The sequence below is a fragment of the Barbus barbus genome, assembly GCF_936440315.1.
Source record: "Barbus barbus genome assembly, chromosome: 38".
Classification (NCBI taxonomy): Eukaryota; Metazoa; Chordata; class Actinopteri; order Cypriniformes; family Cyprinidae; genus Barbus; species Barbus barbus.
In genome coordinates this window covers 25,238,064-25,260,707 of record NC_136716.1, presented here as the reverse complement: position 1 = coordinate 25,260,707, position 22,644 = coordinate 25,238,064, and the positions used below count along the sequence as shown (strand labels likewise).

At 33.1% G+C, this 22,644-nt stretch overlaps 1 protein-coding gene across 3 annotated transcripts in view; it reads left to right on the top strand.

Annotated features, from left to right (window-relative positions):
- The window catches only part of LOC306857946 (receptor-type tyrosine-protein phosphatase epsilon-like), a 76,209-nt gene that overhangs the window by 29,620 nt on the left and 23,945 nt on the right, over positions 1-22,644 (top strand). For 2 of the 3 annotated variants that reach the window (XM_079398241.1, XM_079398238.1), the window contains exon 2: positions 13,199-13,393. The gene's annotated coding sequence lies outside the window, so the exon portion shown is untranslated. Of the gene's footprint in view, positions 1-3,942; positions 4,018-13,198; positions 13,394-22,644 lie in introns of those variants that run through there. The other variant, XM_079398239.1, reaches the window with a different exon arrangement.

Below are 22,644 nucleotides of genomic sequence, written 5' to 3'. Positions count from 1 at the left end.
CAGAAACTGAAAGATTTATAGATTGAGAGAGAGAATGTATGTCACAGTCTCTGGTATCATCAGGCATATTATTGTACCTCACATAAATCTACTACATCCAACAGCCAACTGTTCAATTAGCAACCACTTTTTATTTATTTTCTATATTTATTGCATATGTTATGCTATTTTAAGTTTAATGTTATTTGTTTCATTTTTCACATGATCCCTTTTTAATAACTTTGTTTCTGTTCTTGTAGTCATGGAAAACCTTGAAATATCAGAAAGTTTGCAATTTTGGAAAATAAATAAATTAATACTTTTAACTAATTTTAGTCATTTAAAACACATCTATAGTGAATATAAATTTTTCTATTTATTCTCTAAATTTTGTTTAATTTCTGTTTTAATACTTAACTTTTTATTTAATTTATTATTATTATTATTATTATTATTATTTATTTATATTTCAAGGTTATTTTACTTTATTTTATGATGGGTGGAAGGCAGACCAAGAAATGGTCAGACTAATGTAAATATCTGTTCATTTTGTCTGTCATTGTAAAATATTTATTTTATTTTATTTATGGAAGGCAGACAGAGAAATATTCAGACTAATGCAGATATCTGTTCATTATTGAGCTCATTTAAAACATTTGTGACCCTGGACCACAAAACCAGAAATGAGGGTACATTTGTTTTTGAGATTTAGAGATCATCTGAAAGCTGAATAAATAAGCTTTTCATTGATTTATGGTTTGTTAGGATCGGACAATATTTGGCAATCTGAGGGTGCAAAAAATAATACAAATATTGAGAACATTGCCTTTTAAAGTTGTCCAAATGAAGTTCATAGCAATGCATATTTCTAATCAAAAATTAAGTTTTGAAATATTTACAGTAGGAAATGTACAAAATATTTTCATGAAATCTTTACTTAATATCCTAATGATTTTTGGGATTAAAGAAAAATCAATAATTTTGCCCCATAGAATGTATTTTTGGCTATTGCTACAAATATACCCCAGCCACTTAAGACTGCTTTTGTGCTCCAGGGTCACATTTATATAATGAATATGCTTTGCTTTTATTTTATTTTTGGCAGACTAGGAAATGGTTAGACTCATGTAAATATCTCTTCACTCTGTCTGAGGTTAAGTCTCGTCGAGTCTCAGTGTCTCTTACAGAAAGTTAACTGGTTATCACACCTGTGCTCTCCTCCATCAGACAGACTGTTTCTGTTGCTCAGCCTGGTTTCCGCTTCTCTGGAATCATCTCGCCAAGTTTTAGTTTCCCAGTAAAAAAATCATCATTCATAATAATTTTTTTTTTTTTTCTCACATCCACGTCCCTCATTTTTTTCTGTTTGCACTTCTATCACATGGCAAGGTGAAAAAAATCCCCTCAAATAGTTTTTCAGCTTCTGCTAACCACATTAAAGTTCGGTGTAGTTTGTCATAACACAAGGGTATTAGAGATTTTACTAATACTGTAAACTTGTCACATTTGTTATTACAAACTAAGGAATAAACTGAATTACTGTGTGTTGTGAAAGCTCAGAGAATGTCATTTAAGAGCAGTTTGTTACTGTAAAGGCTTGTTACTCCGCGTCACCATAGTGCGGATATGTTTGTTTTCATTGTTTACACTTTGATCTGAACGAATCATGACGCAGCTGACACAGAACAGCGTACGCTGTTTACGTTTAGTGGATATTCTCCAAAATGGCACTAGAGTGACACGGAGGAGACAAATTGTTGAATAAAGTTGTTATTTTTGTTTTCTTTTGCATACAAAAAGTATTGTCGTATAGCTTCGTAAAATTATGATGTCACATGGATTATTTTACAAATCTCCTTGTTACGTTTCTCGACGTTGATCATGGTAATTCCATTGCTGTCTATGGGAGGGTCAGAATCAGAGAGCTCTCAGAATTCATCAAAAATACCTTAATTTGTGTTCTGAATATGAACGAAGGTCTTACAGGTTTGGAACGACATGAGGGACATACTTTCTGGGTGAGCTATCCTTTTAAGACAGCCACTTGCTTCTTTCTAAATGAATCAGCCATTTTGAATGAATCGTTTAATGAATGATTCAATGAATCACACTAAAACACAATAAGAACAAATATTGTTTAAAATGATTGTTTAAAAATAACGAGCTGATAACATCATCTGAAGTGTTCAGAGGAAAAATCATATTTTTTCCCTTTTCCTCACTTGATAACTGTAGATGCCAGTGAAATCCAGCCAGGAAGTTTGTGTGTGTGTGTGTGTGTGTGTGTTTGCGTCTGCCGATAAAAGCCTTCAGCCGGAGCATGTTTGATATGACTGAGCAAGATTGACTGATAAAGGCAGAGAACGGAGAGGAGAGGAGAGGAGGAGATGCTGTGAGGAAAACCAGAGCTTTCTGTTCTCAGGTGGTTTTGTGTATTTTCCTGGTCTGTGGTTTATGACACATGCACACTAAAGCAGCGCCTGCATTAACAGGATACTGTGTTCACCCGTGTGAGCAGAGCAGTGCTGCATTACAGAAACAGCTTTCAGTAATGGAAAGTGGAAGTAAATAAACTGAAAGTGGAGTGAAGATACAGTCTACAGAGTGAACGTGTGACTCTATGCAGTTGATTTAAGCTACAGTTTGGGCTAACGTAAAGTTTGTTGTAATTCCTGATGGCCCAGTCTGTATAATAATTTATTACTGTTATTAAAGGAATTGCTCAGTGTAGGAACCCAAATATAACTATATATATATATATTTTAGTCTTATTTTTGTATTTTTATATGCTACTGTAACTGTAGTATTTATTATTATTTTGAATGATCTTTTTTTTTTGTATTTATATATTTTATAGGCTATTCATACTTTTTATATATTTTCAGTTTTCATTTGAAGTTTTAGTAATTTTGTTTTTTTTGTTTTTTGTTATATTTTTTAATATGTGTATTTATAAGCCACACATACATACATATATACAGTCTGTTTTCTGTTTTCATTTTAGTAATTTTGTTGTGCATTGTTTGTCATTAGTCAGCAGTTATTTTAGTACATCCAGATAAACTAAAGGAAAATGAGAAATGTTGTTTGGCTATTAACTGAAATAAAATAATTTTCAGTTTTTTGTATTATATTTGATTTATTTATTCATCCATTTAAGTTTATTTTATTTGAATTAACACAATTTGTTTTCTGGTTTTAATTGTAGTCGACTAATCACCTTGTTTGTGTCCAATTTTCGTTTGTGTCTAGTTTAAATGTTTCTAATATATCTAATGTTTTTATTTTATTTTTTTAATTTCAGTGAACAAAGTTATTTGTAATAGATTTTGTTTTAGTTTATAGTAACACTAATTTATGTATATATTTTCTTAGTTTATGTAGCGGAAATATCGTCAGTAGTCATTGAGCTTGATTTTTGTTGAGTTGGATTTTTTTCTCACATTGCTGAAGTTGGAGGAAGAAGATAAAAACAGCCAGGATCAGACTGTTGTTCTTATATTGTGATTTAAACCATGCGTTATTTTCTAATCATAAAAACGGTTCTGGCCAGATGGTGTCATTTACTCACCAAAGCCAATTTTTATTTACATTCTCTGTTTGGCGAAGGTCCATTTCGGCCTTGTATGTTTGTGAGAAGGTGTGTGTGTGTGTGTGTGTGTGTGTGTATTTGTGTGTGTTCATACCTTCGCAAATGAATCACAGGTGACAGTTGTGTGTGTTCTCTCACAATTTGCCAAGGATATCTATTTTTAGCTTCACCTAAAATCCAAAACTGTGCTCGGCAGAAGGCAGGCAGCTGAGCGCAGGTGATTAATGAGAGCCCGCGGTTTTACCTCGCTCACCTCGGTTACACTCTTACACTGCAGCACAGCCTACAAGAAATCTTACACACACTTCTCCCCGTTAAAGGGGCGGTTCACTCAAAAATGAGAATTGTCATCATTTACTCACCCTCATGTTGTTCCAAACCTGTATGACTTTCTGTCAGCCTGATTTGATTTGAGTGGAGGCAGACCACGGAATGGTCAAACTAAGGTAAATATCCTATGCCTGAGGTTGCTTACTATCTCATAGTGTCTCACGGTTTTTTATTTTTATTTTATTTTATTTAAAATTTTATTTGAGTGGAATGTAGACCAAGACATGCTCATGACTGATTTTATTAATTATTATATATTCACTTTGCCTAAAGGTTATTTACTATCTCATAGTATCTCACTGTTTATTTGATTTGATTTGTATTTGTATTTTAAATTGTATTTTATTTTATTTTATTTTGAGTGGAATGTAGACCAAGACATGCTCATGACTGATGTTATTAATTATTATATATTCACTTTGCCTAAAGGTTATTTACTATCTCATAGTGTTTCACTGTTTATTTTATTTTGTTTTGTTTTATTTTAAATTTATTTTATTTTAATTATTATTTTATTTAAAAAATTTATTTTATTTTATTTGAGTGGAATGTAGACCAACATGTCTACATGTCTTGGAGTTATTAATTATTATATATTCACTTTTCCTAAAGGTTATTTACTATCTCATAGTATCTCACTGTTTATTTGATTGGATTTGATTTGAGTGGAATGCAGACCAAGAAATGCTTAAACTATAATTATTATATTTTCACTTTGCCTAAAGGTTGCTTACTATCTCATAGTGTCTCATTTTATTTTATTTTATTTTATTTTTTTATTTTTTTTGCTAGTAAAAAATAATTTAAATTAATAAATGAAATGTTTTCCATTTTGGAGCTTGACAACCATCACTCAAATTTAACTAAACAATAAAAAATAGTTTTATTAATTGAAATAAAGCTGAAATAAAATACACATATTAGATGAATCGAAATGAAATGTGTAAATTTATGTACTAGAATGACTGACTAAAACTGAAATAAAAAATAAAGCTAAATAGATGATAAAATTAAAAACTAATAAACATGACAAAAGCACATAAAATGTATAAAAAAATAAACTAAAATAAAAAGTTAAAAATATAAAAAATAAAAACTTATTCAAAATATTAATAAATATATATGTAAAATAAATACCTTTGTAATATGAAATAATATAAAATAGATATTAAATTAATATAATAGTTAATAAATAATAGTAAAATAAGAGAATCTCATTTGTAAAGGAACATTGTGTGTTTTCTAGAGAGGGAATAAAGTCACACAGGTTTGGAATGACATGACACTGAGTAAATGATAACTGAATATTCATATTTTTTGGCTGAGCCATTCCTTTAATAAGAATGTGGGATGCTCTCTCAAAGAGAATTGGCTTTCAGCTCGACGCCACTCTGACTCAGAGATTGGACCGGACCCAGAGTCCAGAACCCCCACGTGGGCCACGCTAGTCCAGGTGCAGTGGACACAATGCAGGCCTTTCTTCCACTGGGGCTGTTTATGTGCAGCTCGAGCAGCCAGCATCTGAGAGGAAGAGCGCAGCGGAAGAGAGGAAGTATTCGGGGACGCTGGAGTCCACTGCAGTATTGACCAGCTATAGATGGATGTCTGAAGAGTTTTTTAATCAGTGGTTTACTAACACAGAGACTTGTCTTTGACTGCAGCGGTGTAGGGCCACACCTGCCCATGCCAGGTGAAGTGAGAAAATTTACCAGATATTATACTGTATTTTGCTTTATAAAAAAACCCCCCAAACATTATGATAAAATCTATACAAATAAAATATCTAACATTATTTAAAATATTAATGTAAAATAATAATTGACATATATTAAGATATTTATTAAAATTGTATAAATATTTTATTTTTGTATAATATAATTTAATTTATTAAACAAACAAATATAATACTTTATGTTCCAATTGGACTTTCATGAAGATATTGTATGACAAGTAATTAATAAATAATATTAATATACAATTTTAGATATTACTGTATTATGTATTATAGATTATTATCGATATAATTGCATTAATATTTAAAATTTTCTTTTACATTTTATGAATATTTGATACTGATAAACAACTAATATTAAAATATTATTTATATTAATTAATGTTAATAATAATATAATGTTAACATTTTATGTATTTAAATATTTAATATATATAATATTTTCTAAGTTCCAGTTTTATGAAGTTATTCTACTGTATTTTGCATTACTTTAATATTATTAATATTAATATCTATTAAAAAAATATCTAAAAATATTTTATGTACATTTTCAGGCATACTTTCATTAAGATATTGTACTGTTTTGTGCTGCATTATATTAATACACCTATAACAAAAAAAAAAAAAAAAAAAAAAAAATATATATATATATATATATATATATATATATATATATATATATATATATATATATTATATATAGATAGATAGATAGATAGATAGATAGATCATTTAAAAATATTTTTTATTATTTAAATTTTATATATTTATGTGATATTCTATAACACGTATTTAAACATTTCATATATATTTCTTCAGTCTTTAATAATGAAGTTGCAGTTGGACTTTGGATGGTTTCTTGATTGTTTTGTTTAGGTTTAAAGGCTCATCTCGCATCAGATCCCTGTCTCTTTCCCAGCCGTCCTGATTCTGTGTTGCCAAATATCGTTTCGCTGTCACATAATATTCACTAATACCCGCATCTGCCTCCCGACGGCGGACGCTGAATCCTGGCTTTGTGTGTCCTGCTGTCGTCCATCTATGATGCATGATCAGAACACAGGCGTATCATCAACACACGCTGCCATCCAGAGATATGCCTTCATAACCTGATATTCACTGACAGGAAACAGATGCCCACTCAGGGAGGGAGACGCACACCAGGGAAAGAAAATACGGTCAAATGGAAAGAAAACAATGAGCGGCGCTGCGCAGAGATGGAGATAGAGAAGATGATTTATGTGTGTGTTTGTGTGTGAGCACTTGTTTATTCTGCTTGCTTCATGTTGATTTGGTAAGCAGATACGCATGTTATTCAAAGTGGGAAATCAGGCTATTAATATGAATGATTGAGGTTTTGCCCTGGTTTATGACAGTTGAAATCAGGGCGCTGAATCCAGGCCATCATTAGTGTCTTTGGGCCTGGAAACGATATTTCGAGCCTCCCAACAGGGATCTGATCCACCTCGTGTTGGCAGCTTCCTGTCTGCAGCTTTGAATTGCCACATTTCCCCTCAGTGAAGCTGTTTCATGTGCTGTCCACTTCTTCAGACAATCATTCTGACTCGCCACAGGTTTTACAGTAATGCACTGACTACAGTCTATGGAGGCAAGTGTTCTGGAGGCGGTAAAAGCAGAAAAGCATTTCAAACCTGTATGAGTTTACTTCTGTGGAACACCTTAAGAGATTTTTAATTTAATTTAATTAAATTGTTTTGTGTATTTTTTTTTATTGTTTTATTGTTATTTATTTATTGTTAGATTTTTATTAAAATATTATTTAATTAATATTAATATGAAATAATTTGATAATTTAATTTAAAATATCTAAAATATTATTTTATTTAATACATTTTATCTTATTTTGTCTTTGTTGTATTTAGTTATTTTTTATTTATTTTTATTTTATTTTTATTTTATTTTATTTCATTGTTTTTTATTTTATATATATATTTTATTTTTATTTTATATTGCTTATTTTATTTTGTTGTTTATTTGCTTTTTATTTGATTTTATTTCATTGTATTTTATTGATTATTTTATAATTGTTTCTTCTTTTATTGTATTGTTTTTTGTTGTCTATTTTTATTTGATTATTGTTTAATCAAACACTTACTTTTTTGCCTTTTTGTCCTTTTTAAAACTGGTCAGCCACTATTCACTGTATGCCTTCGTTTTACAGAAAACAGCGTCTCATTTCTCTGTACAAAAATGTGCAATTTGAGCTATAAAATCGTCCTTTTGACGAGGGACAATGTTAGGCCTTCTGGTTATGCGTTTTGACAATGTAATTGCTGTAGGAAATACCTGAGATTTTTTTTGCTTTTATCTGAATCGCACCGTGCAAGTTCAATTAACTTAATCTAAATATGATATTTTCATGCATTATATTATACACATATGTTGTGAAATACGTCATGAGGTAATTGGCTATTGGCCTTTGTTTTTGTTAGTTTGTGATTGAAAACAAGTGAACTTCTTTGTTAGTTGGCATAGAGCGAAAGCTAAAGGATCTGGTAAATAATTGTTGCATTTATCTTCCCATTAATTGATTTAATAGTTCTAATAATCAAGTCAATTAATAATGGAATAGTTTGAATGGGAATAATCAAGAATGGATCCTCTTCAGTGAATGGGTGCCGTCAGAAAGAGAGTCCAAACAGCTGATAAAAACATCACAATCCACAAGTAATCCACACCATGCCAGTTCATCAATAAACGTCTTGTGAAGTGAAAAGCTGCATGTTTGCAAGAAACAAATCCATCATTTAGACATTAACTTTAAACTTTTGCTTCTGGACAAAATATGAGTCTATAATCCAAAAATAATGCTTCCTCCAGTGAAAAAGTCTCTCATCTGAGTCAGGAGACAAATCTGTACAGATCAGGCATTGTTTACGAACCAAAACAGTTTAATAATCAATTATCGTGGATTATTGTGATGTTTTTATCTGCTGTTTGGACTCTGACGGCACCCATTCACTGCAGAGGATCCATTGGTGAGCAAGCGATGTAATGCCACGTTTCTCCAAATCTGTTCTGATAAAGAAACAAACTCATCTACATCTTGAATGAGTAAATTGTCAGCTAATTTACATTTTTTGGTGAGCTGTTTCTTTAAGAATAGTTAGTTGCAGCACTGCAAGACATGATTTGATATTGCATATAGTTTTGCACAGGCAAGGTTAGATCATACTAGTCCCAACATGAAGGGCCAATTTCAAGTGATAAACTTGAATAGTTTCATTAAAAACGATTATAAAGAGTTTTTAGCTTTGTGAATGTGGGTGGGTCTCCTATTGATAAATCCATTCTGAATCACCAGGTCAAACGCACATGTGCGCATAAATCGACTCTACTTTCACTCAAAGAGGCTTTGCAGAGTATTTACAGGACTGTTGCTGTAATCCTGGTAAATTCCAGCAGTGTTTCGCTCAGATATATCACGTGCTAATGGAGGTTTTAAATGTAAACCCTGATCTTCAGTGCTAGAAGACTGTCTACTGGCAGAACAAACGCTGCTAATTAGTGAGATCAGCCCAAGGACGCACACACATCCAGATACTGCGCTGGTTCATGTATTTCTCTGTTTTTTTTCCTGAAAAACAGCAGTTGTTGGTCTTTGATTCAGGAGAGTTTCAGGAGAGGCAGAAGGTGATTGGATGAGATAGGACATGTAGAGCACTGTGGGTCTCAGCAGTATTATGCATTCATGAAGTAGCAATGGAAATGGCCTTTGCACATTTAATAGCACTGTTCAAATCTTTCAATCTTTATATATTGGTGTAGAAACAATTTTCACTGTGAAATTGCTAGTAAATTTCACAAGTAACGATAAAGAATTGACATGTAACACATTGCATGTTAAATTAAGTAAAAGGACTGAAATAGCATGTTCTTGTACTCCAATAATCTTTAGTTTTATTAACAACTTGGAAAAATAATTTATTTTATTTTTTCATTTTATATATATATATATAAAATATATATATATAAGTTTACTTTTATAATTTGTTTAAAGACGATCAGCTCCGTTCATTCAGCATGCTTCTGAGCTGTGCTCAGCGCTCAGTTCGTTGCATCTATATTACTGTCATATCCAGAGAACGAAAGCCCGTTATCATGCCACTGAAGCTGAAATCAGTCGCGCAGAAGCTCAGCGTGAGGAGATCAGGGATTATTCGCTCCTTATCAAGAGCCACATCCAGAGTTCACTGGCAGGCCATCACCCGTCTGAGATCTGCTCCTTTGCTCTCTAAAGGTTACACAGAAATCTTCCTGCTCACCCGGGACGACATAAACACACAGAGAGGCTCAGAGACCAGTGTTTATTGATGTTACGCCTCATACATTTCCATGGAGAATTTTTGTTAGCGTTATATTAGTATTGCCCTTGTTCAGTCATGATATGAAAGATGTATTTCTTTTTGCTTAGTGGAAGGATAAACTGACATGTCAGCTAAGCTGCTCATTGTTAGAGCTGCTATCAATTAATTAGAATATTATTTTAATAGGGTACTAATTTATATATAATGATATGATAAAAATAAGACCACTTGAAAAGTTTCCCTGGATTTTTAGGTGTGGGTTGGAGTAAAATATTAATATTTTTATTTTATTCTGTAAAGGTCTGTTAACATTTGTTCCAAAGGTTTTTATTTTTTAATTTTTTTTAGAAAATAACTAATGTTAAAAAAATAATGTTTTCATATGTTGTGTTAGAAAATCAGTTTTATTCCACAAAATATTGATTTCTTTGGTTATAACATTGGAATTGTGTTGTCAAAAAAAAAAAAAAAAGGAATATGAACATGTCTGAAAACATGGCACCCTTTTTGGTATTCTGTCATTTTATTCAAAAAACGCTTTAAATGGCAACATTTTGTTTTAAAATTGGGAAGAAATGTCATCAGTAGTTTGCAGAATAAAAAAAAATTATGTTTAACTATAAATCATAAATCCAGAGAAAATTATATATAATGATCATTACTTTAATATGACATTAATATGATTTTATATGTAATAAAACTATAATAATAATATAAGAAATATTTAATGTTATAATATTAATAATAACAATATAATGGTAAAATATATTTGTACTATTTGTTGTTATTATTAATAGTATAATTAAATTAGTAAAATTTTTCAGTAAACATGATTTTAATATTCTATATTAAATATATGCTATGTTTTATATATTTAATTTAATTTATATTATATAAATATAAATAAAAAAATTAATTGACAATGATCTTACATTTTTCTATTCTGACGGAAACCATGGTTAGCATGGTCAATTTTTGTAAATTGCGAAATATTCATACATGATGCATTAACCTATCATGTTAAAGTTCAATAATATACAAAATATTCCATAAAAAAATTACAATTTTACAGACATTGTAATGAGATGTGGCCGCTTTACCCACGATTCCATGCATGTGTGAACAAACAAACTTGGTAACCCGCATGGTAACCCCACTCAGTCTGGTTGCTAGACTATATATGCTCACCATAGCAACAGCTTGAAATGCACTACTGTGTGGATTATGTACCCTTGCAGCTTTTCCTAGGTAGATAAATTGTACTTTGTCACCCCTCTGTCCTCCTCCTCCTCCTCGTATCTATCAAGTGTGTTTCCTTTTCTCAGTCTTTATCCAAAGCCTCCTCCCACTCCATTCCATCTCTGGTGCTCATCTAAATTCATGTGTGGCATCCCCTGGAGGGGCTGCCGGGATTATATCACACACAGAAGTCATCTCTGCCATGTGCGGCCATGCCGAGAGCTCTTTAAATTTTAAAACGGCCTCTGAATCTGATGAACGGATGGCTGGGAAAAGTTAAGCGAATGCTGCATGGTGGCTGTTAAATATATTCAGTCTCATTACAAACGGCAACAGTGAGCTCAATAGAAATGAGGCGTGAAATAATTTGTGTGTTTGAAGCGGTTGTGTTTAACAGGACTCGTTCTGATAGAGCCATTAAAAGGGAATGTCATTAGTGGCACTTGCTGTTAGTGATGCTGTTGCTTATACTTGAACAAACCTGTAACCCTGTGTACTTCAGCGCATGACTGTCCTGCATTGTTTGTGTTAAAGACCTGCTTGATTTTATAAAATGGACAAAATGTAGACTAATATTGACACTAGAATGTCATAAAAACTTGCTGTTGGATTTTGGTAAATTAGTTTGAACTTTGTAGTTAATGTGGTATAATAACAAAATCTGATGTCTTGGAAAAATACAGAGCATGACTAGAATCAGATTAGTAAATGGGTTGAAATTATGTAGATTTAATTAAATGCACAAATAAATAAATGCATAAACAAATGAATGCATAAATACATAATTAAATGCATAAATAAATAATTAAGTGCATAAATAAATAAATGCATAATTAAATGCACAAATAGATAAATGCATAAATACATCAAGTGAATAAATAAATAACTAAATGCATACATACTGTCACGAATCCTGTCCGTGGCCTTCCGTCTGATCACCACCAGCGGTCGCCTTCTCATTATATTGACTCTCACACTACACAGACTGTTACATGTCACCCCGGACTACATTTCCCATGTTCCATGTCGCTGATTACAGACTCACCTGCAACCAATCACACACACTATAAATATGAGGCCTGTCATTGGATTGTTCTCTTGCCTTGCTCTGTTTGGACTCTGTTTGACCCTCGCCTGAACTATTGTTTCGGATTACCCCTTTGGATTACCCTTTTTTGATATTGTTCGCCATAGATCGACCATGCCTGTTTTGTAACCACGTTGTGAAATAAAGCTCTACAGATGGATCTGAACGCCTCTGTCACTTTCTCCGAAGCACATACATACATACATGCATAATGGTTACTCATGAACTAAATCACATTTCATTCATTCATTTCTCTGTGAATAATTCCTTCATATTAATGTGATAGCTTGTTCAGTAAACTGGGACATCAATATGAAGAATTTATTCACAGAGGAAATGTGATTTAGTTCACGATTTAACACTATTTATTACCACGTGCAGTTCTGTCATTTTTCCCTCATGCATGTGGAAATCTGTAAAATTGGATTTTAAGACTCTCTATTCGTTGTCCTCATTGTTTGAAGATCATTATTGCATGACTCTCTGGAATGCTTGATACTGATTGGTCAGTCGTGTTATTCTGCAGTCAAATAATTGTATATAGTAATGCTAAATTATATAATTGACCATTGTCCCTGGCAACCAATTTCCTATATAGCTGTACTAGTTTAATGCTTGTTCTTAACTCACTTTGTAATCTCTTTCTTCAAACATCATACAATTATTTTAACGCAAATGTATTTGTCGATTGATTGATTGATTCATTCATTTATGCATTTACTTTAATGCATTTAATCATTCTTTTATTTGTGCATTTACTACTGATGTATGTAAATATGTAGCCATTTAATTAAAGCTTCATGTCGAGGCCTGATCGCCCTGTCATGGTTCGCTTTGCAATAATGACTGGCTTGCATAATTACCTGAATAAACATCTGACCTGACTCTCTGTCTGTCTTGTTCTTCTCCAGGTCTAATTGGGCTGCTGCCTTGAGCGCCTGCATTTCTGCTGCACCTCTTCATTCTGTGGATCTGTAAGATAGATAGATAGCGTCTTAGAGAGAAGGAGAGTTTTAAGGCTGAAGGAGCGATGTGACGGTTGGATTCCTTCTACAGCTCACTGGCTACGATGGACCAAATCATACACTGAAACATCACTGCTCAAGGTAAGGTCAACATTTCCTCTGTCAGTGTAGCTGAAAAAGTCAGAAAGGTTTTTTTGTTATTGCATGCTATTTTTTCCTTGAAGGTTAGTGAAGTTTTTTTTTTTTATTATTATTTATTAATTTTTTTCACTAGGTGTAATATAGTTTAAATTACAATTTTCCAACTTTTCCCTCACAGTTGACAACCGGCAGTGTTTGCTACTGTAACTGTAAGACTTCATCTGTAAATGAGCTTTATTATGATTGCCTACAGTTTGTGTAGTTGCTGAATACAGAGTAGATGTTGATTCGTAAATACAGTCATATGTTGGCTCATGGTTGTGATGCCAATATGATGATTTCTGAGCAAGCCGTTTTGGCAGTTTCTGAATGGAGGGATTTTTGGATATGTTGACATAATTCGCCAAACTCTTATTTTAAAAGAACAAGGAAAATTCTGTTATATCCTGCATGGATATAAAAAATGTCATCATCCTCAGGCGATCCAAGATGTATATTAATTTGGAGAAATTTTTAATTATATCACTTGCTCAGCAATGGATGATCTGCAGTGAATGGGTGCCATCAGAATGACGGTTCAAACAGCTGATAAAAACATCACAATAATCCACAAGTAATCCACACCACTCCACTCCATCAGTTAACATCTTGTGAAGTGAAAAGCTATGTGTTTCTATGAAACAAATCCATCATTAAGGCCTTTTAACTATTGCTTCTGGCCAAAATCCATAATAACGCTTCCTCTAGTGATAAAGTCCGTCTCCTGTTGTCTCTCTCATCAATATCCACCCACATATTTGTTTAGAACTGTTTTTGACTGTTTTCACTTGTAAACAGTGCTTGATCTGTGCAGATTCTTTCCTGATTCAGACGAGATGTGTTTTTCACTGGAGAAGGCAATGTTATGAACAGAGTACTAGTATTTTAGTCTGAAGCAACAGTTTGAATTTAAAACCGTCTTAATAATGGATTTGATTTTTACAATCATGCAGCTTTTCATTTCACAAGATATTAATTGATGGCCTGGAGACATAAGTAGATTACTTGTGGATTATTGTGATGTTTTTATCAGCTGTTTGGACTCTGACGGATCCATTGGTGAGCAAGTGATGTAATGCTACATTTCTCCAAATCTGATGAAGAAACGAACTCATCTACATATTGGATGGCCTGAGGGTGAGGACATTATTAGTAAATTTCCGTTTTTGAATGAACTATTCCTTTAAATATACTTGCCTCTGAAATTTAAAATGATACACAGACACACACACAAATGGTCTAATTTATGTTTTAAGAGCCAATTTCATTAAAACTATCCAAGCATTGAATGTCTGGCCTGTCGGGTTCATTTCACACGTTTCTTGATTGTTCATCATATTGCTTGTGGTTATGAAAGCTGCATGTTCAGCACAGCGCACTTTCTGATCCCCTCAGCGTCTGCAGGAATATTCAAAGCATTTTTCTGGTTCTTTTTGTTTTCTCATTGTTCCTGTTATTGCTGCTTCACTGGCACAGCGTCTCATTATTAGCAAACGCTCCACAGAGGCCTGAAAACATGGAGATATTCCAGTGGGTTTTGTGTAAGCATATCTGTGGAAAGACAATGCATGTGTGTGTAGCGTCCAGGACTTGTTTAAGGAGTGTGTGTGAGTGTATGTATCTTATCCAAAGGTTAAGAAGTGTGTGTCAAACTCAAGCAGGAAACCTGGCTGCACAGGAAAGGAAATAACCTATCAGCCAGCAGATGGGGGACAGCATGTGCTTACATTGCGCACACACACACACACACACACACACATTCTCTCTCACGTCCACACTAGGGATGTGTGGCATTCTTTGGCCTTTACTTAAGTTTGGGTGAGATTTGTTTAATGTTTAAATTTTTTCTATTTGAATATATTTTAAAAATGTTATTTATTCCTGCACTCTAAAAAGAATGGTGCTATATAGCACTAAAAGTGGTTATTGGCTCGTAATCATAGAGGAACCACTTTTGGTGCTATATAGCACTATATCTTTAAAGGTGCTCTACAGCACATTTGTCAAATGGTGCTATGTAGAACCATAAGAGGTGACACATTGCATTGTATTTCTTCAACAAAAATGGTGCTAAACAGCACCAACAGTGGTTATTTGGCTCATAAAGAACATTTAAAGGGGCTTAACAGGTTCTTTGTATGGCAGCGGTGCTATATAGCACCTTATTCACCCCAAAGAACCGCTGAAGAACCATACAGGAGCTTAAAAGTTTCTCTATATGGTAGCGGTGCTATATAGTTATGCCGAAGAACCGTTGAAGAACCACTGAAGCACCAAGATTTGGTGCTATACAGCACCAAAAGTGGTTCCCCTATGATTACGAGCCAAAGAACCACTTTTAGTGCTATTATATAGCTATATATATAATATATATATTATATTATATATATATAGATGCTAATTTTCAGCATCATGACTTCAGTCTTCAGTGTCACATATGCTGATTTGCTGCTCAAGAAACATTTATCATTATCAGTGTTGAAAACAAAAGTACAGCATTTATTTGAAATAAAAATAATTTGAATTATGAATGTTTTTACTGTCACTTTTGATCAATTTAATGCATCCCTGCTGAACAAAAGTATTCTTTTATTTATTTATTTATTTTTTAAATGCCCAAAACCTTTGAATAGTAGAATGTATTTGATATAAAATAGCTTAAAGAGGTGATTGTTTCCAATTTGACATTTTACAGTTTTGCTTGATTTTATATTGTCGACAAAATCATTGTGAATCACCCACGTATTCATAAACTCTCATACACACATACATAGACTCACAATTGCTCATTAGAAACCCTGTTTATGTGGCTTGGCCTGTCCACTCCAAATGCCAAGCGGAAGGGTCTGTAGTGTTGTTCATCTATCAGGCTGGAGATTGTTGTTCTGGTTGGCCTTCTCATTCACTGCATTGACATTTACATTTGCTGCTCTCTTCTCTCATGGCATTTTTAAAATTAAAATTAATTCACTCGCCCTCATGTCATTCCAAACCTGTATGACTGTCTTTCATTTATGAGACAAAAAGGACAATGAGGATAAAGCTGAATGGGGAACAAAAATTATACAATACAACTGGTGCGCTATTTTCCAAATCTTATGAAGTCATGTAATAATTTATGTGATTAACAGACACAAATTTAGATTGTAGTCCACGTATATTCATTCTCTACTGTTCACCAAGGTTGCATTTTTTTTATCTTAAATATTGTGAAATATACAATTTAAATGAGCCAATTTCTATTGTAATATATTTAAAAAAGTAATTTATTCCTGTGATGCAAAGCTTAATTTTAAGCAATATTACTCCAGTCTTCAGTTTCACATGATCCTACAGAAGTCATTATAATATGGTGATCCACTACTTAAAAACATTTATTATTTTTATAAATGTTGGAAAAAGTTGTGCTGATTCATATTTTTGTGGAAACAATTTTTTCAGGATTCATTGATGAATTAAACAGTTCAACAGAACAGCATTTATTTGAAACATTTGAAATATCTAACTCTCACTTGATTCATTTACTGTCCTTGCGAAATAAAAATTAATTTCGTTAAAATAATAAATATTACTGACATCAAACTTGCAAATAGTATTTCCATAACACATGGGAATCAACCTATACACTGCTTGTCTCAACGTATTGATCTGGGATAGAAGGAATATTTACATAAGTTACTGTAACAAATAGCCCATCTCTCTCTATAAGCTCCACCTACACAAGACTGATTGGTTTAGACAGATGTCAGTCTCCATTCAGGACTGTGTGCAGGACAGGACAGTCACACTGAGATGTAAACCAGTGGGAGCCGGGACATTATGACACTCTCTGTTGAATCAGATACCCATTGTGAGAGAGAAAGATTGTGTGTGTGTGTGTGTGCTGACATTTTATTAATGAGACATGAAATCCATGCAGGAAACCAGGGGAGGCAATCCCAGCTTTGATTGGTCCTGAGCCGAGACACCGCAGGAAATAAAAAGACTGAAACGATCGCAGATAGACATGAGATTGAGCAGAGTGAGGGGGAGATGTCTCGTGTGTTTTACCATCGTTAAAAATGCTGAAATGTCTGCCTGCAATCAGCAGCTTAATGGAAAAGTTCAATCATGTTCCAAACCCATATAACATACTTCCTTTTGTGGGACGTTCAGAGAATGTTTACACTGCTCTTATAGTTATGAAAGTGAATGAGGACAGACAGTTATGTATTATTAATTTCCAATTTTCATTTACATTTATGTTTAAAACTTTCATTATCACTTAAATAATTAATCATCATCATTTAATTAATGAAAATGTTTTTAAAGAAATGCAGTTTAAAATAATTTTTTTATAATTTTGTGTACATTAAAAAAAAAAAAACTTAATCTAATATTTATATTTTATTACAGCTTTATTCGAAAATAATTTGTAATTGTTTGTTTTAGTTTAATAACAATTTTTTTTTATATATAATTTTTTCAATATATAAAATATATATTTTTTATTTTTATAATTTTTTTACTGAAATTTTTACTACAAAAAAAACCCATCTTATTTCAGTAAACAAAACAAAACAAAAAAATGTACAGCTTTAGTTTAGTAACAACGCTTTCATTAATCAATTCCACATAGATAAAATCTCCTTTTTTTCAGTATCCTGTTTCATTGCGAAATATGTCCGATTTTAGAAGTAATATGCGTTGCAGCTTTATTTTAGTTAGTTTAGATGATTTATATTTGACATTTTGAAGTAATATTTATATTTTAGTTTATTGCAACTTTATTCAATCAATATAAATGATTTTTAATAGTTTTGGTTTAATCACACTTTTGCATTAAAATCAAGTCCTGGCTTACATTTTTTTCATTCTCGTTCCATATCCTGTTTCATTCAGAAATGTGTCCGATTTAAAAGTAGAAATGGGTTGCAGTTGCAGCTTCATGTTGACTTTAAACGGTCACAGATTTGTGATAGTCTCAGATTTTGTTACAGGTGGTTACAGCTGTGTGCAGGTGACAGGTGTATCGGAATGTTTACCTCTTATTCTCCCTGATTGGTCAGACTGCAGACAGTGGCCCCACCCCTCATGTGACCCGGCCTACAGGGAAAGAGACACACACTCAGCCTGAAGGGACTCAGATCAGTGGCCTCTTGTTGTGAGAGCGGGGTTTGTGTGTGTGTATGTGTGAACAGGACAATAGCGCTCAGTGTAATTCCAGTGCGGCCCAGATTTTTATAGTTCTTTCTCACAAACCAATCCGAGCGAGAAACAGCCTTATGCAACCTTAATCAACAACATGGCACTGGCAATCTGCTCCCACACAGCACGGCAGGCTGCTAGTCCGTCAGGTTGAGAGCTGGGCATCTGGAAAGCGTCTCTGAGGAATTCTGCTCACACGCTGTGATGTAGCAGGGTGAGAATGATCTGATTCAACCTGCTGTGTTACGTCAAAATAAAAGCTTTAGCATGCTCTGAGAAGTAGTTAGGGATTAATCACAAAATAAACGGCTCAGGATTATATCAAGAATTAAAGGGCAAAAAGCATTTAACATGAAAGTTATTTATATGATTTGAAGTCTTTTAAAGCAATGCAGAGGGTTTGTGGGAGAGTTCTTGAATATTGTAGCATTTGGACCAATCAGACACACATTTATTCATTATATTTAATGAATAATCCAGCAAACCCTCTCATTCAACAAACAATCTGTGAGGGTCTATGGACCCTTCCCCCGAAAGAGCACCCTAAAGGGCTCAGTTACCAGGGCAACCATCTGATAAGACTGTTTTATTTCTCAAAAGTATGTGAGATGTGACGTGCCGTAAGAACGGACCCTTCTGAAACCCACGCAATCCCCATACAAACAAAACTTTCCTCCTTGTCACTCATAGACAAACCTTTCTACAGATAAACATCTGTAGCGTTCACTAGACGTCCTGATCAATTGATTGTACTGTAAATTCTGCTTTATCAAGCTAATTCTATTAACTTATCCAAATATTATAATTGATTATAAAGAGTTATGATTAATTAATAATATTCCCCTTATATATAATATGGAGAGCTTTAGTTACTTGTGCTTCATAAGAAAATGTTTGGGTTGTTTTTATGGACATATCAGTGTTATTTTTGTATTATTACTTATGAGTATTCATATTTTAATCAAATGAATCTTCAGTTTTCATTTTCATTTTAGTTAGTTTTAGCAATTTTGTACTTTTGCCATTTTTATTGTTACTATTTGTCTTTTATATCAGTTTTTTATTTATTTGTGTGTTTTGTATTTTTATTTTTATATATTCTAATCAGTTTAAAAAAATGTATCATCTGATATTCATATTTCATATAATTTCAATGAGCTAAAAATGTTTTTATAGTTTTATTTTTAATTAACGATTACAGCATTGGTGCGTGTAATTTCAGCTTATTTCCATTAGTTGTCAACATTTGTAAAAAAAAAAAATTAATCATAAGAAGCGTAAATATTTTTTAAGTTTAAGTTTGTCATCTAATTCTCATATTTCATATTATTCCAGTATTTTTTATTAACGATAACAACATTGGTTCATATACTGTATGTTTCATGCAGATTTTGTAAGAGATTCAAGAAATAGTATTTAAGTTGTTTAATTGATCTTTTTCCTATGTTTTTAGACTGCAGTGCTTAAAGAAACAGTTAAATATTGACACAATTTCCCATTTTGACAGAAACCATTCCTTTAAGATATAGAAAATGAAGACAATCGATTTGTTTAAAAAAAAAAGAAATTAAATTATTCATGCCCAAAACACCATTAGCTCTGGAACAAGATGACACTTTTGGCCGACCCACAAAACCAAATTGACAGTTTGGCTTCAGCAGGACTCAGATAAAACCAGACTGATTTATCTGGCAACCAATCGTATTAGTTGTGTGAGATGTGTCTATGACAGATGCAATATACTTGTTTAAAGCAATAACCAGCATCCGCTTATCATTCAATCTGCAGAAGGCTGGAGCAGAATTGATTTTCGTGTCATTTGTGCTTCTCCAGGAAAGATTTCAGCAAGCGCCAGACCGAAATGAGCAATTTCTAAACTAAAAATACCCTTTGTGAATGAATTTTGTGGTCAATATGGTCGACAGAGTGATAAAATATAGCTGCCCCCAAAATAGTTTTGTTTTCACTGTTGCCTACTGAGTTTAGGTATTTCCTCATTTGTTTTTGTGATTGTATGTGCGTGCGTGTTTGTCGCTCAGAGCCCAAGGCCGCAATCTTCGTTTATCAAACCACACCGGTTGTCACGTTTCCATGGCAACCCTCAGGAAGATGATGAGACGACTGTCTGGCATCATTCTGGCCGCTGCATCTCTATGTGACCTCTGGTTCACGGCCTGCATTAATGCAAGGCTGCATTGCGCCGAAGGCGTTATTGGAAGTCGGTTGGACGGTTAGCTTGCCAGTCGAGACTCTTTGAGCGGTTAATGCTCTGTTGTTGTTTGGTGGTCGCTGTGGGTTTGTGTAATGTGATTGGGTGAGTCAACGAGGTTTCTTTCTCTTAAATGGGTCAGTGTATTAAACCCACATGACAGATGGACCAGCCCGAGAAAAGAGAGCATAAAGAACGACCGAGTAATTAGACGGAAGGATGAGGCGAGATATTAATGAAAACCCAAAGATGGAACAAGCATCTTAAATGTGATCTAAAAGAATAAAATGAAAAGACTCTTGTTCTCTGTTGGTTTAACTCCAGGGGCTGTTTTTAATGCGACGTCCAGGGTTGACTCTGCTTGAGATCCCAGCTCCCGCCGGGACAAATATCCTTCGCTTAGTTTCCTAGAGACCCGTTGGTCTGATTCACAGAGACAGTGGTATTGTAGAAAGCAGGGGAAAAATGCTCAGACATTCCAGCGAAGTTCAGACTCAGTTTAGTAGATGATTTGGCTGAAAACTTGTCTAGAACATGTCTGAGTCATATCTCATACAGATAACAAGAGAAATGAGAAACAAATTGTATTATGCCTGAAGAAACCGAAGCCTGTTTTTTTAGGACTTATAACACTTTACAGTAAGGTTTCATTTGTTAACTATATTTAGTTTTTCTTAATTAATATCTTAATTTATTTAGATCGTTAACATCTTGTATGTTGTATGTTAGCAAAAGTTGTATGTTAACATTAGTTAATGCACTCTGTACTAACACAAACATGAAGAATTAACAAAAGTTAATAAATACTATAAAAATATAGTTTTCATTATTAATTCATTTTAGTTAATGCATTAAATTAGCATTTTTCATTAAACTTAACAGTTTCAACAAAAGACCTACTCCTTTTCTGTTGATATATTTGATCTAAAAATATAACAAATATAAATAATGTAGTAATATATAATATAATAATTAAAAATATAATAATTCTGAAAGTGACTGATTCTTTAACACATATCAGTCTTTTAATGCAGAGGAGCTCTTCATGTGGCAGAATCACTCTCTTTGAGATGAAAAGAGTATGACCGAGTGATAAAATCCCACAGTGATTCTGTGAAGTTCAGAATCATTAGACTATTAGGATAGAACAGTATGAGATGAGGGGGAAAGAGTGCTAAAACATCTTAAACATTGTGCATGGTTTGAATAGCAGCAGGCAGCATCCAAAATTAACTTTATGTTAGAAAATGAAATGAGTACATTTTTAATTTAACATTGCATTTTTATTTCTGCACTCGTGGTGACTTCAGCTTTAAATGCACCATTGTGTTTTTATTTTAGCTGCAGTGTGTGTGTTTGTCTGATTTGGTGCACACATGCGCTGGCATGTTGAGGTGCGGTGCATGTGGGCATTTTGTGTTTGAATGCAGACGTTTCGTAATCCATCCCCTGCTATCATTTCTGTCGTATCTCTACTGTAAACAGAAACAGAAAACTGTTTTTAGTTGACATGCAGTTCAGAAGTGTTTTTCAGGTAGCTAAAAACAGACACGAGTCACCTGATGATAAGTGTGATTGAGTGTGTCAGAGGTTAGTAATAGTGTTTTTTCTGTAGTAAGCAGCTCCTTGAATCTGTAAATCACTGTATAGTCAGCAGTCTGCATGGAGAGAGAGAGAATACTATATTTTAAAGCATTATTTTAAGACTTGTACTAAAGCTATGAAATGATTATTATTTATTATTATTATATATATATATATATGTGTATATATGTGTATATATATATGTGTGTGTAATAGATAATAATCATTTCAT